General features: G+C 47.3%; 1 protein-coding gene across 3 annotated transcripts in view; it reads left to right on the plus strand.

The window, feature by feature from the left end:
* SV2B (synaptic vesicle glycoprotein 2B) overlaps window positions 1-13499 on the plus strand; it is a 114145-nt gene that overhangs the window by 29164 nt on the left and 71482 nt on the right. The gene's annotated exons all lie outside the window — the stretch shown is intronic.

Here is a 13499-nt window from a genome sequence, read left to right on the forward strand (position 1 = left end):
CCCTCCCCAGCAGCACCTTAACAAAATCACAGAACAGGGAGGCCAGTCCTGGATTTGGGCAGTGGCCCTGGGATCTTTCAGGAGTTCTTTAATGTACTGCATTCAGACTGAATTCCTGCAAAGGAATATGGGTTTTAAAAATGGAACGGTGTTCTTTTTCTAGGGCACCATTGTCTGTAGCTGCTGAGTTACTAGGGTGATGGGCACGGTGGCACAATTTAAATGCCTAGGTAGACAGGCAGGTAGATCGATTCTGAGTGCAGTCACCTGAGTGTAAATCCAGAGAAGTAAGCAGAGTTCCTCTGGATGTACACGAGTGTAACTGAGACCAGGGTCTGGCCTGTGACGTATGTAGCAATGTAACTGAAAAGAGAGGCTGTCCTCTGGGTGATGCACCTTTAATTGTAGCGGAGTCTCTCTACCCGCATTGAAGGTGAGCTGGCTTTAGGTCTGCTTTGTGCCTTGGACTTGGAGTTCAGATTTTTTTCACAACTGGGGACAGATTTTCCGGAGACCTCTGCACATCATGTGTGGGCGCTGCGCACTTGGAAATCTAGCCCCGTGCCGCCTCCTGATGAAACGTAGATGGGCACTGGTGAAGACCAGGCCTCGCTGCGGATGAAGTATTTGTCTCTAACTGTACCAGAACGAGGTACATTTGCCACCCAAAAGCGACAGTTCTACATGTATTTTTAATTGGGCTGGTTCATCTTAGGAATCTGACTTCTTTTAATTAAGATCCTTTTTCGATGGCATCTTAAATTATTGATACGCGGGCACAGATTGAGGCATTCCAGTGACTTCTCTGCCTGATATAAAACTGCACCTGCCAATTAGTCAAAGTTTCCAGGACTCAAAGGGGGTTGCGGGGCCCTTTGCCTCTGAGTTACTGACCTGACTTCAGCCCAGCATTGCTGTCTGAAGGCTGTTTGGGGACACTGTGTGAAATATGTGTGGTGTCTATTTCTACGGGGCAGGTGTCTACCTGCCGAACCCTCCCCACTTGGTGCTCATTGGTCCTTTTGATGACAGCGGAGAGGCTAAGGAGGGTACTTCAAAGTCACATCTCACTCCAGAGCAAGGGTTGTTGCCTTTTGCTTTCTCCAGGCATGAGAATGGCAAATTGAAACAGAGTGTTTCTAATGCAAGTAATGAGATCTTGCATTTATTATTTATGATGAATTATCAGTATGTGCCCGTACGTCACTGTGCCATCTGGGTGCCCTGTAATTGCATGTAAGAATGTTTCTTAGTTAGCACCAATTATTACTTGTTATTTAATAAGCCCATGGAACTGGAGCCTTTCTCCCCTAAGGATCCCAAATGTTATAGATGCAGCTATAACTGCAGACGTCTCTGGTGTGGAAGGCAGCAGCAGTTTTCACAGCACACAGTCACACTAAGAGATTAAGGCAGGAAATGAAGGAGACCCCCACAGCCAGTCGAAACTGCAGAGGGAATGTAGGGAAGTGGGATATAATGACCCAGGCTGGAATTTGGCCAGGATACTAGGGTTCTTGCAGAAAAGCCCAGGGGAACATTACTAACCAGAAGTCATTAGGACTTTGGTTTTTCATCTCAACTGAAAGCCGGTCCTATGAGCACTTTAGCTAAAGCAGCTGTGTTAAGTGATATCTTACATATTATTGTATTGCAAAACAAGACTTCTCTGGAGGGCTAGGGCTGAGAGCACAACCCACTGGTGTGTTCCCCTCTGCAACACTCCACAGAGTCTGTTATAGCTGCAGTTCCTGCCTCTTCAATTCAGGCTGTAGCAGATCATGCTTTTAGCTCTGGCAGTCCCTTGCGTTTCAGGGAGGCTTTGAGATCGAGCCCTGGGCCTTTGTACAGCCCGAAGGGCAGAAAGTTAGATTCACACCTGAGGGCAGCTGTGCGGCTGGAACTGTCCGGGAATCAGCAATGAGGTTGCTTCAGAGAGATGCTGTTTGAAACCTGCCTGGCTGAGGCAGCAAACAGGCCGCTGGTCTGCTTTCTGCCATGGTGAGTGTGCAAATGAAAGGCGTGTTCGTTGTATAGGGAAAGGATTCACTAGGGAGGTATAAGGAAAGGGCCGCTCTCTGTCTCTCCTCCCCCACCTGCACAGCACCAGGCAGCTGGTGCACGCTTTGTACGGCTGTGCTGCTGATTAAATATTGAAAGGCTTTGGTTGCTTTTGTGCGGAAGCCCAAGTCCAGATGAAAATGAGGCTGTCTGAGGACAAATCTGCCCTGGCAGAGCGGGGCCTCTCCTCTCTCTGGATTGATATTACAGTACGGCTTCCACTTGGGCAGGTGCAAATAGTTATTTGGGTGCCCGTGTGAAGGCTCACATGGGACTTGGGTGCCCAGGAGATTTTTGTTCGGTCACACCTGAGCTGACTGATGGCCGAGGGGGATGATGAGTGTTGACGGGTGGACTGAGGGTGCGAACAGTATTTCAGAGGGACCCAGTGGCACTCAAAGCTGCCCAGAGGTTAGTCATGACCAAGGCTAAGCCAGAAGGCTCAGGTTCAAGCAGCAGCCCCTCCTTGGCTGATCTGCTCTTTGTGTCTAGAGAATAAGGACCACCTTCCTGACCCACACAGCTCCGGTACACACCTCCAAGAGAGAGGCACAGGGTGAGGGATGGAGACAGAGGCAGAGAGAGAGAGAGAGGATTTGCTGTGGATTTAGCGGGTTAGAATGGGAGAGGAGGAGAGTCAGGAATAGGGTGGGGCTAGAGGAGGTGAGACGGAGGTGTCAAGGACTGGGGCACACCTGTTGGGGTTTTGGGGAGAGGGTCACTTGGGAACATAGGGACAGCACCATGGAAAGGCTGCAGTATGGCACCTGGCTGGGGCTGTACGTCATCAGTCAACACAAGGAAAGAAGGTGGCAGGCAATGTAGGCTGGGACTTGGGGGAGGAAAAGCCCTTAACCACCTAACGGAGTCTCTGAGAGTCAGAAAACCTCCCTTGACCTCACTGAGGTGCAGGACATAGAGAGGGGAAAATGCGTTCCTGAAACCATCTGGGTTGAACTTCAGGGGGAAATAGAGAGGCTGACCCAGATGAGCCCTGGTCTTTCTCCGTCCCCACCAGGGTCACCACGGCACTCAGTGACTTCGCAAAGGATGGGGTGGGAATGCTACTATGATCAGCAACACACCTGTGTGTGCCTAGAGGACCCCCTAAACTCTGTGATCCTCAGGGCTTCTCAGGAGCTGCCCTATGGATCACGAGAGAGGCAGGAATCCTTTGCCATGTGTACTGGGCATCAGAGAAGGCACAACTTTCCCTCTGAGTGCGCTAGGGGGACACAGTTCAGCCGCTGGAGATAGAAAACATACCTGTTTTATGGACATGATGGCTGCACATGGCACGAAGATGTTCCTGGCTGTGGTGGCAAGATACCAAGGGTCATTTCATGACTGATACCTTGACACTGCCCCTCCACCAAATATTGGCCCAATTTTTAACCTGAGCCCTTGATCCCTGCTCTGTGTTGAAGTGAGGCTTTGGGAGTACTTGCCCAACAGCTCACCCCCCAAGAGGTCATTTCTGTAACTGTGGTGCCCATTTCTGGGTCTCTGTAGCTAGACTTCCTCTTATCCCCTCACTTTTTTTGCCATCTCTCCCGCTACCCCAAATCCTTTGGGGTTGGCCATTACCCTGTGGGATCTGAAAAACACCTTGCTTTTATGCTGCTCACCACTGGGCGCCCGCATGCAAGGTACTAATTTACGTAGGCTAATATCCTCCTAATGAGCATTTCTGAGAACTCACCATGTTTGCATGGGTTGCTTTGGAAAATCTCAGCAAACACTGAGCATTCAGACAACTTGGGGCAGCAAACTCCAGTGCTGAAAATCCCTTGGGCGTCCGGCTTCTACTTGGAACCCTAGATGGGGCCTCAAATAGCTATTTGCACCAGCTCACGCTTTTGATGTGCTGCCCGTGATGTGTAGAATTGTCCCTTCTCTGCTTCCCATTCCACTTTCACACACAATAGGAAAAGCTGCTTCCATAGCACTTTTAAAAGCAAGTGACCAATTTCTCCCCTTGCCCTCCATCTCTTTCTGAGTCTTTTCTGCCATAGGTTGACCCATGGGAGGGTTCCTGAAGTGTCATGTGTGTCACGCTGGATAGGGGGATGCCGTGACTTTTAGAAACAAAAAGGACATCATTGCCCTATAGCAATGCGGTCCCAAAAGCTGGCCCAGCTCAGCCGGGGAGCAGCCAGTCAGTTTGGGAACCCAGTACGGATACCATATTTTTTCAAAGTACTAGCATGGCCCATGTTTTGCTTGGAAAATTCCCTGTGTAGTTAGACTTACAAAAGTGGGGGCCTAAATCCTCTGCAGGGTGTTCAGAGGGGGCCTGTTGAAAAATCCCTCTGAATATAATTCAATGTAAATGTAACAGCTAGATGAATTCCAAGCGCAAATCAAAAGGAGTACTTGTGGCACCTCAGAGACTAACAAATTTATTTGAGCATAAGCTTTCTCCAAAATCAAAAGGAGAGCATTGCTTGCACGCAAGCGTGTTTGTCTATTTGAGAGACAGTGTGTTTTGTCTGTGCGCAGGTGCACCCTCAAGGTAGAAGATTCCTTTTCCTGGGCAGCTGGAAGAGTATGGTGTGAGTGTGCGCACCTGGTAGCATAGACAGTGCGTGTTTATCGAGGGAGTAGTTACATACTTGATTTTAATGCTGCTGTATTCTGTAATTACTCTGGATAGATTGGCATCCAGACATCTGGTAACAACTGGATGTTACCAAACAAACACCAGTGAATGGAAAGGTAGCCTGGCCACTAGAGAGGGGAACAACACAAATAATGTCTGGGGGTTGGATCAATAACCCAAAATTCATTTAGTGTATCCAAACCTGAGTGGATATAGGGAAAGCCATTGGATGCCAACAGATCACAGAGAGGAATAGAGCTGGGAGACTGGTTCCTCTGGAAGGAAGAAATTCTTTAAGGGATAGTGTGTATGTATTTCTTACAATGGACAATTAGCCTGGGCAGCAATCATTTCCCTGGCTTGCTTCATACGTGTATTGTTTTAGAATATAAAACCAGCAATAGAACGTTAAGCCATATCTGAAACCGAGGTAAAGGAAAGCCTCCTGAGACGTCATTTCAGTGCTAATGGGGGTCAGGATGAGTTCTATTTGCAGGGCTGCCCAGGAACATTAGCAGAGTCTGACAAGAAACACAGTTTATCGACTTTCTAATTTGACCACACCGATCATGAAAAACCCACAGCTGCCGCCTGAGCAAAGAGAGGCGTTCAGATCAAATGCCTATTGTGCAGCAGTCAGTGAAGGCCTGGGCGAGGGATTTGGGCTTTGTGTTATCTCCTCACCTTCACTCCACCAGGGCTCTCCCACAATCAGATTCAAAGCCCCACCATCCCCTCCGTGTCCGGGTGGATTATGGTTTTCAAAAGAGCTCAGAGCCAGTAATTCAAGTGCTCAATGCCCAGATTCTCAAAAGAGCTCATCCCCATCATGCATACAGCATGTTCACCGGCTCTGATAATGGATTCTGCGGAGCCCTTCTGAAAATTCTGGCCACGATGCCATTGGTTGCATGGCCCTTGGCAGATGAGTCAGAGGGCTGATTTCTGTTGGGCTGGTCACAGAGTCAATAAATGGAGGTGCTTGCCAGTCTTTGTAGATGCTCATATAACACACCGTGTGCAATCACATCTCTTTCTAGTGTCTGGACCCAGAGACTATAAAAGCCTGCTGCTTACAGATAAAAGGAACCTCTTTTAGCTCAAGTAGGTCTTATGCTTTGGGTGCTGAAGTTCCCAGGTTCCATCTCTGCTGTGAAGTGTGCTGCCTGTAGGGGAATAGCCATAGTTTGTTACAACATGGGACTAGACCTCCTGTGGACCTCAACATACTTGGAACTAGCTTAACAGCTGGATGGCCTGATTTTCCAAAGTGCTGATCGCCAGGCAGTAAATTGTGAAATTGGTGGGAACTACTGGATGCTCCACTCATATGGAAGTCAGGCCAGGAGTGCGTAATGCAGTGGCTTAGTGCATCTGAGCCTGTCTCCCTCCAACAGAGGACTCCACTTAAAGGAGTTCTTTAATGCAAATAGTAGAGATCTGAGTTCTAGGACCTTAAGTACCACAGTGTCTGTAATATATGTGGCCACTTGTTTTTATATGAATTCACACTTAGCTCTGCATGTGGCCGTGGTTCTGACCTGCTCTCTCTCTCCCTATACATAATATCTGTGGTTTAATTTAATTCTTGGCTTCAAAGCAGGTAGTTGGACAAGGGGGAATGCATTGTCAGAGGATTGCTATCAGGTTGACAAGGTTACAGTGCTGTGAATGCAGGAGAAGCTTTCGAAGCGATAGGTCAGAGCATGACTGTGTGTGTAGAACTGGGACTTTGTGCTAAGCACGAAGGAGAATGACAGTTCAGTCTGCCATTTATTGGCAGCAGGGTGACTTTTCAGATTGGAGTAATAAATGCATTTGATACCTTTGAACTGGAACAGAATGAGGAGTTTCCCACCCCTGACATCACATTGCCTAGTGCAGAGCCTGTAAGTGCCAGCTGGAGGATTTCTCTCTTCTATCCAGAAGGGCTATAGGGGATAAAGGAGCAGTTTCCGTAATGAACTCCTGTGTTGCTGTGTTAATTAGTGGTGGAATCTAGAATGTTGGCAAAAAGGTGTTACTAATTTGGCCACAGATGCAGCCCAGAGCTAGAGAGGTTGTGGGTGAATTTCATTAGCAAAAATCAGCTAATAGATCAGTCCAAGCATGAGGTATTTGAATAGGAAATACTGGGAAGGTTTTCTCTACTGGTCTGCATGACTTTCACAACACTGGGTTTCCCTGCATAGCTTTGCTTTGTGTCCATCTGGCACTGTTTGCTGTCTCGTGAACCTGTCCGATCTGGTCATTCTGTCTCCATCATGTCCTATAACTCCAGAAGACCAAGCACAAGAGAGTGCTGAGTTTGTTTTTTCACACGTTCCTTTCCATTCAGCCAAAAGACTGCTTCTAGCAAGCTTTAATTGTAAAGCCACTGGTATGTCTCCATGATAATGCGATTCATACATGTTTCACTGTTCATTTTCTAAATGTTCCAGGTAGCCAGATGTTTTTCTTGGGGGTGGGGCTTATAGAAAGTGCAAATGATTTGGACCCAGGTGCTGACAGCAAGATCACCAGTTTTGCAGAAGATAGAAAAGTGAAGAAAAGTAAATAAGGAACAAAATGAGCCAGACTCCAAAGGCAGCAGGCAACTTCTATGGCTGGGCCAACGTGGTTCAATATCAAGAGATTTACAATTGTCACTCTGAAAGCAAAGATCAAACTAGGGAAAAAGTGAACCTAATGCAAGAGTTTTCTGCCCAGCTTCCTTATCTTGCTAGGTCCCTTTGTGTTATTTCTTTGTCCTTACTAGCAAGTGCAATTTCTCCCCATTTAATACCATCTGTGAATTTCATCATTGTCCTGTGTGCCTCCTTCCAGATAATTCACAAAGCTGTTAAATGAGAAGAGATCAAACAGTGGGTTCTGAGTTACCCCAGTTGGCAGCTCACCCCAGTCAGAACACGGCTTTATGCCATTACCCTTTGTTTATACCCTCTTTGTCAGTTTTCAGTCACAACGTAGTGTTTCTACTGAAGCCGAGTAAGCTTTGGCAAGACACTTCATCAACTGCTTGACAAAAATCCAATAGTATTACCCCTGTGGTCAAGTGACAGTGGTAGAGACTCCCAGAAAGAGTTGCTTTCTTTTGACATTAGTCAAAGAACATGATTAGAATAAGGAAAAGAATATCATTAAGGATAATGCGACACTCTCTCTCTGCTTCAGTGGAGAACTTCTGCTTAGTAGCTTCCTCAGCTCCCTTCCTGCTACAGGGTTAGAGGAAAACACTCCAGCTTGCATGGCAAGAATCTGTTCTTTATAAGGCCCTTCCAAAAATGCTGCTTCTTGCTCATAGATACGATGATAATTCCATTTGAATTTCACTCAGCCCTGCTGGAGAGAGAAGACACCTGAATCCAATATCTTTGCTTTCCTAGGGCCTGTTCCACAGTCTGTTAAAGTCAATGCAAGTTTCCCACAGACCACTATGGGCTCTGGGTCAGGCCCCTAACAATTGCTATACCACACTGTGAACAAATTTAACCCCTCATCATCCAGGTTTGCACGCCCGTTCAAAATGCATGAGTAAGTGTAAAACAAGGATTTTGCTGTCTGAAGTGGAGGCTTGTCCAGCCAAAATAAAAATTATCTGTTCAAAGGTCTGCAGGATTAGAAACTTTTTGAAGGAAGCAGTTCCCCTCCTGAGTCACTGACATTCACAAAAATTACAAGTGGGAATAGGGCTGAAGCTCTCCAGGTCACCCAATTAAAATGCCTTCTGTGGTGGGATTCCACATGCATTAACCAATTCCACACACGAGCAGTGAGATTTGTTCAGGGCAAATGAGCAATGAATGCTTTTCCCCATAGCATGAGGCAGGGCCTAAAATAAGCGTCCCTTCTGAGCACACCTAGCTGCCTGCATCCTTCTTAAGAACTCATGCTTGGGAGAGACACAGGTATTTTTTGAAGCAATATTTCCAGCTGTCAAGAGTGAAGTGGATTAGATCCCCATTATGTCATTGGGTCAGCCTGGTGATCACATGGTAGATTAATAAGCAACAGCTCTAATAATTAGAGTGACCGAGTTTCTTCTGCATGCAGTAAGCTTCCTAAGAGGGGCTGAGTACTAGCAGTGATTCCTGGGGAGCTCAGAGTCTCGCTCAGCATTTGTTCCCCTGTGATTTGGCTTTGGGCTTTGGAGTGTACATCAAACAGCAGATCTGCTGCATTAAACATAGTTGCAGCACTCAATTTAAGCACAGTTGCTCTTTCAGTGGGTCACCTGTCCTCCAGGGTTTAAAGGAAAGAAGGTGGGGTGAAAAGGGGGCTAGGGTGGATGCAACATTTAACCCTTTCTGCACTCTAGGGGCATGAAATATACAGAGAAGAAAGTGACCCCAATGGGGCCCTATGGACTTGTGCGATATGTTGTGTTAAGCTTCATTCTAATCAACAGGTATGCAAGCACCTGACTGGCCCTGGTCCTGTCCCATGAATGCATGTGGGAGGGCAATGGGCAAGAAGCAGCATTTTTGGAAGGGCCTTATAAAGAACAGATTCTTGCCATGCAAGCTGGAGTGTTTTCCTCTAACCCTGTAGCAGGAAGGGAGCTGAGGAAGCTACTAAGCAGAAGTTCTCCACTGAAGCAGAGAGAGAGTGTCGCATTATCCTTAATGATATTCTTTTCCTTATTCTAATCATGTTCTTTGCCATCTCTCAGATTTGCCCTGCAGAACAAACTCCTCCCCCACACAGCACCTTTATATTGTGATGTCACATCACAGTGCAAGGCTGTCTAGCAGCCCGAAGAGGTAATCTGTGGAGTTTCTCTACCCCACAAGCCCAGCTTGCAGGACTGACCTGTGAAACTTGAGACACTCCTGCAAAATGCGGGACTTGTGACAAACAAGCTTCTAAGATGCTAACATCATAATTGAATGTGATTTCACTTCTGATCCACTAACATTTCACAACATCTATCCTTACCTGTATGCTGCCATTAGGTAATGGGAGTCATGTGTTTTCTCTAATTTTTTCCATCCATGTGTGGAATAAATTTTGTTATGTGCACAGAGGTATGTGGGGATGTGCGCCACCAGTAGAAACAAAAAACCTAGACAACACATATATATTTTTAAAAGTTACCATAGGGATAATTACTCCAGCCAGGAAAGTGAGGCATTTTAGAACTCACTATTCAAAGAATTAAATGTAAGTTTAAGAAAAATAAAAATTATGAAATGCATAGACCAGTCAAAACACTAAAATAACACATTTTGAAAGAATAAAATTACAGAGAATATGTGCATTGCAGGAAGTACCAAGAAGTGATAACAACAATAATACAAGTATGTGTTAGGAAGTGAGTGTGAAAGAGACGGAGTGTGTGTGTGTGCGCATGTGACAGTGTGTGTGACACAGAGACTCTGTGTGTATGCTGGCTGCTGGGGACATTTCTGAGAGATGCCCTGCGTTGTCTCTTTAAGACACTCACTGAAAGCTCTCCTGAGCCCTGTTGTCGCCCCTCCCATGCTCTGCGGAGATAGGGTACATAGGCAGGGGGAGGCGGGAGAGAGAAAGTGTGTGTGTGTGTGTGTGTGTGTGTGCGTGTGTGTGTGTGTGTGTGAGAGAGAGAGAGAGAGAGAGAGTGTGTGAGCTGGCTGCTGGGGAAATCTCAGAAACAGTGCACTGTCTCTTTAAGACAGGCACTCAGCCACTCACTGGTCACCGCAGAAGCTCTGGGAGTCTGGAGTCAGGCTGTGTCTTCTCTGCACTGCTCTGCGGAGATGGGATACGGGGGCGGGGGGACACCCTGACCTCAGCACCTTCCCCTCCGGCCTCTCTGCGCAGCCAGCAGGGTGCTGGGAGGGAGCCACGTGGGGAGAGGGGCACCTGAACACATGCTGTGGGCTGTGAGCGCTCTGCTAATCAGCAGGGTGGCATCTGAAGCTCTCCTGGGCAGCCGCCCAAGCGCGCAGCTTACAGGGAACAGTCTCTTCCTGTCTCTCCCGCTGACTTGCTCTGTGATCCTGAGCAAAACATGCCACTAATCTGTGCCTGCCTCGGTTTCCCCCTATAAAATGGGGCTAATAAAATGTGCCCACCTTTATAGAGTGCTTTGAGATCCCTTGATGAACAGTGATATATAAGTGCAAAGCTATATCACCTGTGATTATTACTATTACCCCCAGGTACAATGCAAGGCAGACAGGAATTTAACAGGGCTGCTTGTGAATGGCACCATTGGCCCAGTGTACAGGAGACAGATGACTATTGTCAAGAAGACATTTGGATGGTGCCCAGGCACTGCACCGACAGGTATTTTAGCTGGCCCATGCTGTGCTGATGGGTCTCTGCTAAATAAGCAAATTTGTCAGGGTGGAGGTGCTAACAGAATGAGCAATCACTGAATCGAGGCAAGTCCGCCCTGCATCCTTATGCAAAACATTTCTTGCTTGAAGTGCAGATGGAGCCAATTATAGTGTTTCTATTTATCCAGTGCTAGGGAGGCTGCCTTCCTCCCTATCTATATTTCATGAGTCCCTGGGCTCGCTGAGCTATGCTCTGCCTGCAGTGTCTTTGAATGGCTTCTGAACTGGAAGAGGAATGATGGCTTAAGATTTCTGTAGGAACCTCCATGGACAAGTGAAATATGTGGGGATCTCTCCCCTTCTTGCATTGGATTTTGCCCCCAGTGCTCAGGGCTGGATGTTGTTTGGCTCTGGACTGGTCTCTTAAAATCTGTCTGTATTCAGACATGCCTGGGTGACAAGCTGGCTCGCCAACCCACCAGTCATTAGGAAGAGTCAGAAAACTAAAAGCAGCTCTGCATCACCGAATAGCAAATAAAAAATCCAGCTATTCAATGTCTTTTCCATCTTTTATTCATCTAGAGGTTAAATATGTAACAGGCCTATTATTAGCTCACCTAGCCCAGCTGTCTAGCCAGTGCGAGGATTATCCCAATAGGACATTGAATAGCATTTTGTCCAGTCTGATTTTAAACCTGCCAAATGATGGGGTTTCTGTCATTTCCCATGGGATGCTGTTTTTCAGCTCAGTAGAGCTCACTCTAAAGAGGTTTTTGCTGATAGCCGGCGTTTGAATTTCTTGCCTTCATTCCTACCTGTGATGCCCCCCACACCCACATCTTTGGTGGATTCCCGGCTGGTGTAAATGGGTGTAGGTACACCAGTTTCAATGGAGCTATACCACCAATTCAGGATCTGACCCCTAGAGCACACTAAGGCCTGGTCTACACTTACAGTGTAGGTTGACGTAGCTACCAACCCCCGAGAGCCGTAGCTCTGCTGACCCAGCTTAGATGCAGCTGGGTCGATGGAAGAATGCTTCTGCAGACCTAGCTACCAATGCTTGGGGTGGTGGAGTTCCTACAGCAAACCCCTTCCATCTCTGTAGACATGGTCTAAATAGCTCTCCTCCCTCCACACCAAAATGCAAAGCAATCATATTTCATTAAAAGAGAAACTCCCTGTCTCTTCCTGAACCCGCTTCTTCTGCTGGAGCGGGTCACGCATTTTCCATCAAAATTGTTCTTTTTGACAGAAAATGGCTTTTTCTGGGGATGACGAAATTCAATCCCTGCCTCTCCACAGGATTGCTGTTCAGAAAGGCCTACAGGATGGCTCTTACCACGCAGCCAGAATTTGCTGCACAGCCTCTATTGCTGAGGTTCCCAGTTTTTCACTACAGCGTCCATTGGCCTTGCGTCCTTGTCATTTGCATTAGGAAGTTAGGGATACTCCAGATTCCAGTTCTGTCTACTTTCATACACCCATGTGAACAATCAGTTGCTTCAGTGGTGGCGGGCCAGACCACATCCAGTGTGCACTTACAAATGAATGTACTGTCTCCCTCCACCTGTTCCATTCCCTGGATCCCTGAGCCCTGGGAATTACCTGACTGACTTGTGGCTGCCCACGTTTCACTCGCCTATGTCTCTCTGGGTGGGGTCTGCTGAACTATTGAAAAGCCTGTGAGACCTGAGAGCCCGCGGTGGTATGGCTGCAGGCATTTCCTGGGTCATTAAGCAGCGACACTATCAAATGTTTCTGCGCCACAGCTGCCCTTCACTAGAAAATAACTGCCACCCGTCTTTTGGAAATTACCCGCCGACCTTGCTGTGACTAGGAAAGCGTCTGTCTCTGAGGGTCCAGGTTCTGCTCTTAAACGTCAGTGTAAATCGCTGTGAAGTGCTGAGAATCCAGAGGCAGATAATGTCAGGCTGGAATAACTCCGCTGAAGTCAGGGGAGGGTCATCCGTGGGAAACTGGGGCCCCGGTGAGAAGTGGTGCATGTGAGAGGATTATCAAACCCAAGTGGGCCAAATTCAGACCTGATGCAATTGTACCTGTCTGAATATGGCCCAGTGAAGTTACTCCAGCTTAACACCAACATAACTGAGAGGAGAATTTGGTCCAGAGTCTAGAAAACTTGATCCAACAATATGATTTCCTAGACACTGCAAATGCTGCATTTGTGGTCCCTGTCTTTCTGTCTCCTCTCTCAGGATCCTTTCTTGTTGGGGGGTAGGTCTCTGTTAAATACAGTCTGTCGGCCCCACCTTTCCTTATATACATTCTTCTGCCTCCCTTGCTTTGCAGTTCTAACACTCTGTGGTACAGGGTTCCCTGCAGGATGACGTCATTGAGATTGCTCGCTGGACTTGGGAATAGAGCTGGCTTTTTCTAGTAGAGTAACCCTACCTGCCTAGCTAAGAAAGAGCTGCTGGCTCGTTGGTACACAGCATCCCCAGAACCTGCCCCTCAGTTACAGACAATGCTTCACAGATTCGTCTGAACTCTAGTGTGCTGTCTCAGACGGGGTGTGACTGTGGACTTCCTCTGCTGGAATACGACAAAGC

The sequence above is a fragment of the Chelonia mydas genome, chromosome 10, assembly GCF_015237465.2.
Source record: "Chelonia mydas isolate rCheMyd1 chromosome 10, rCheMyd1.pri.v2, whole genome shotgun sequence".
Lineage (NCBI taxonomy): Eukaryota > Metazoa > Chordata > Testudines > Cheloniidae > Chelonia > Chelonia mydas.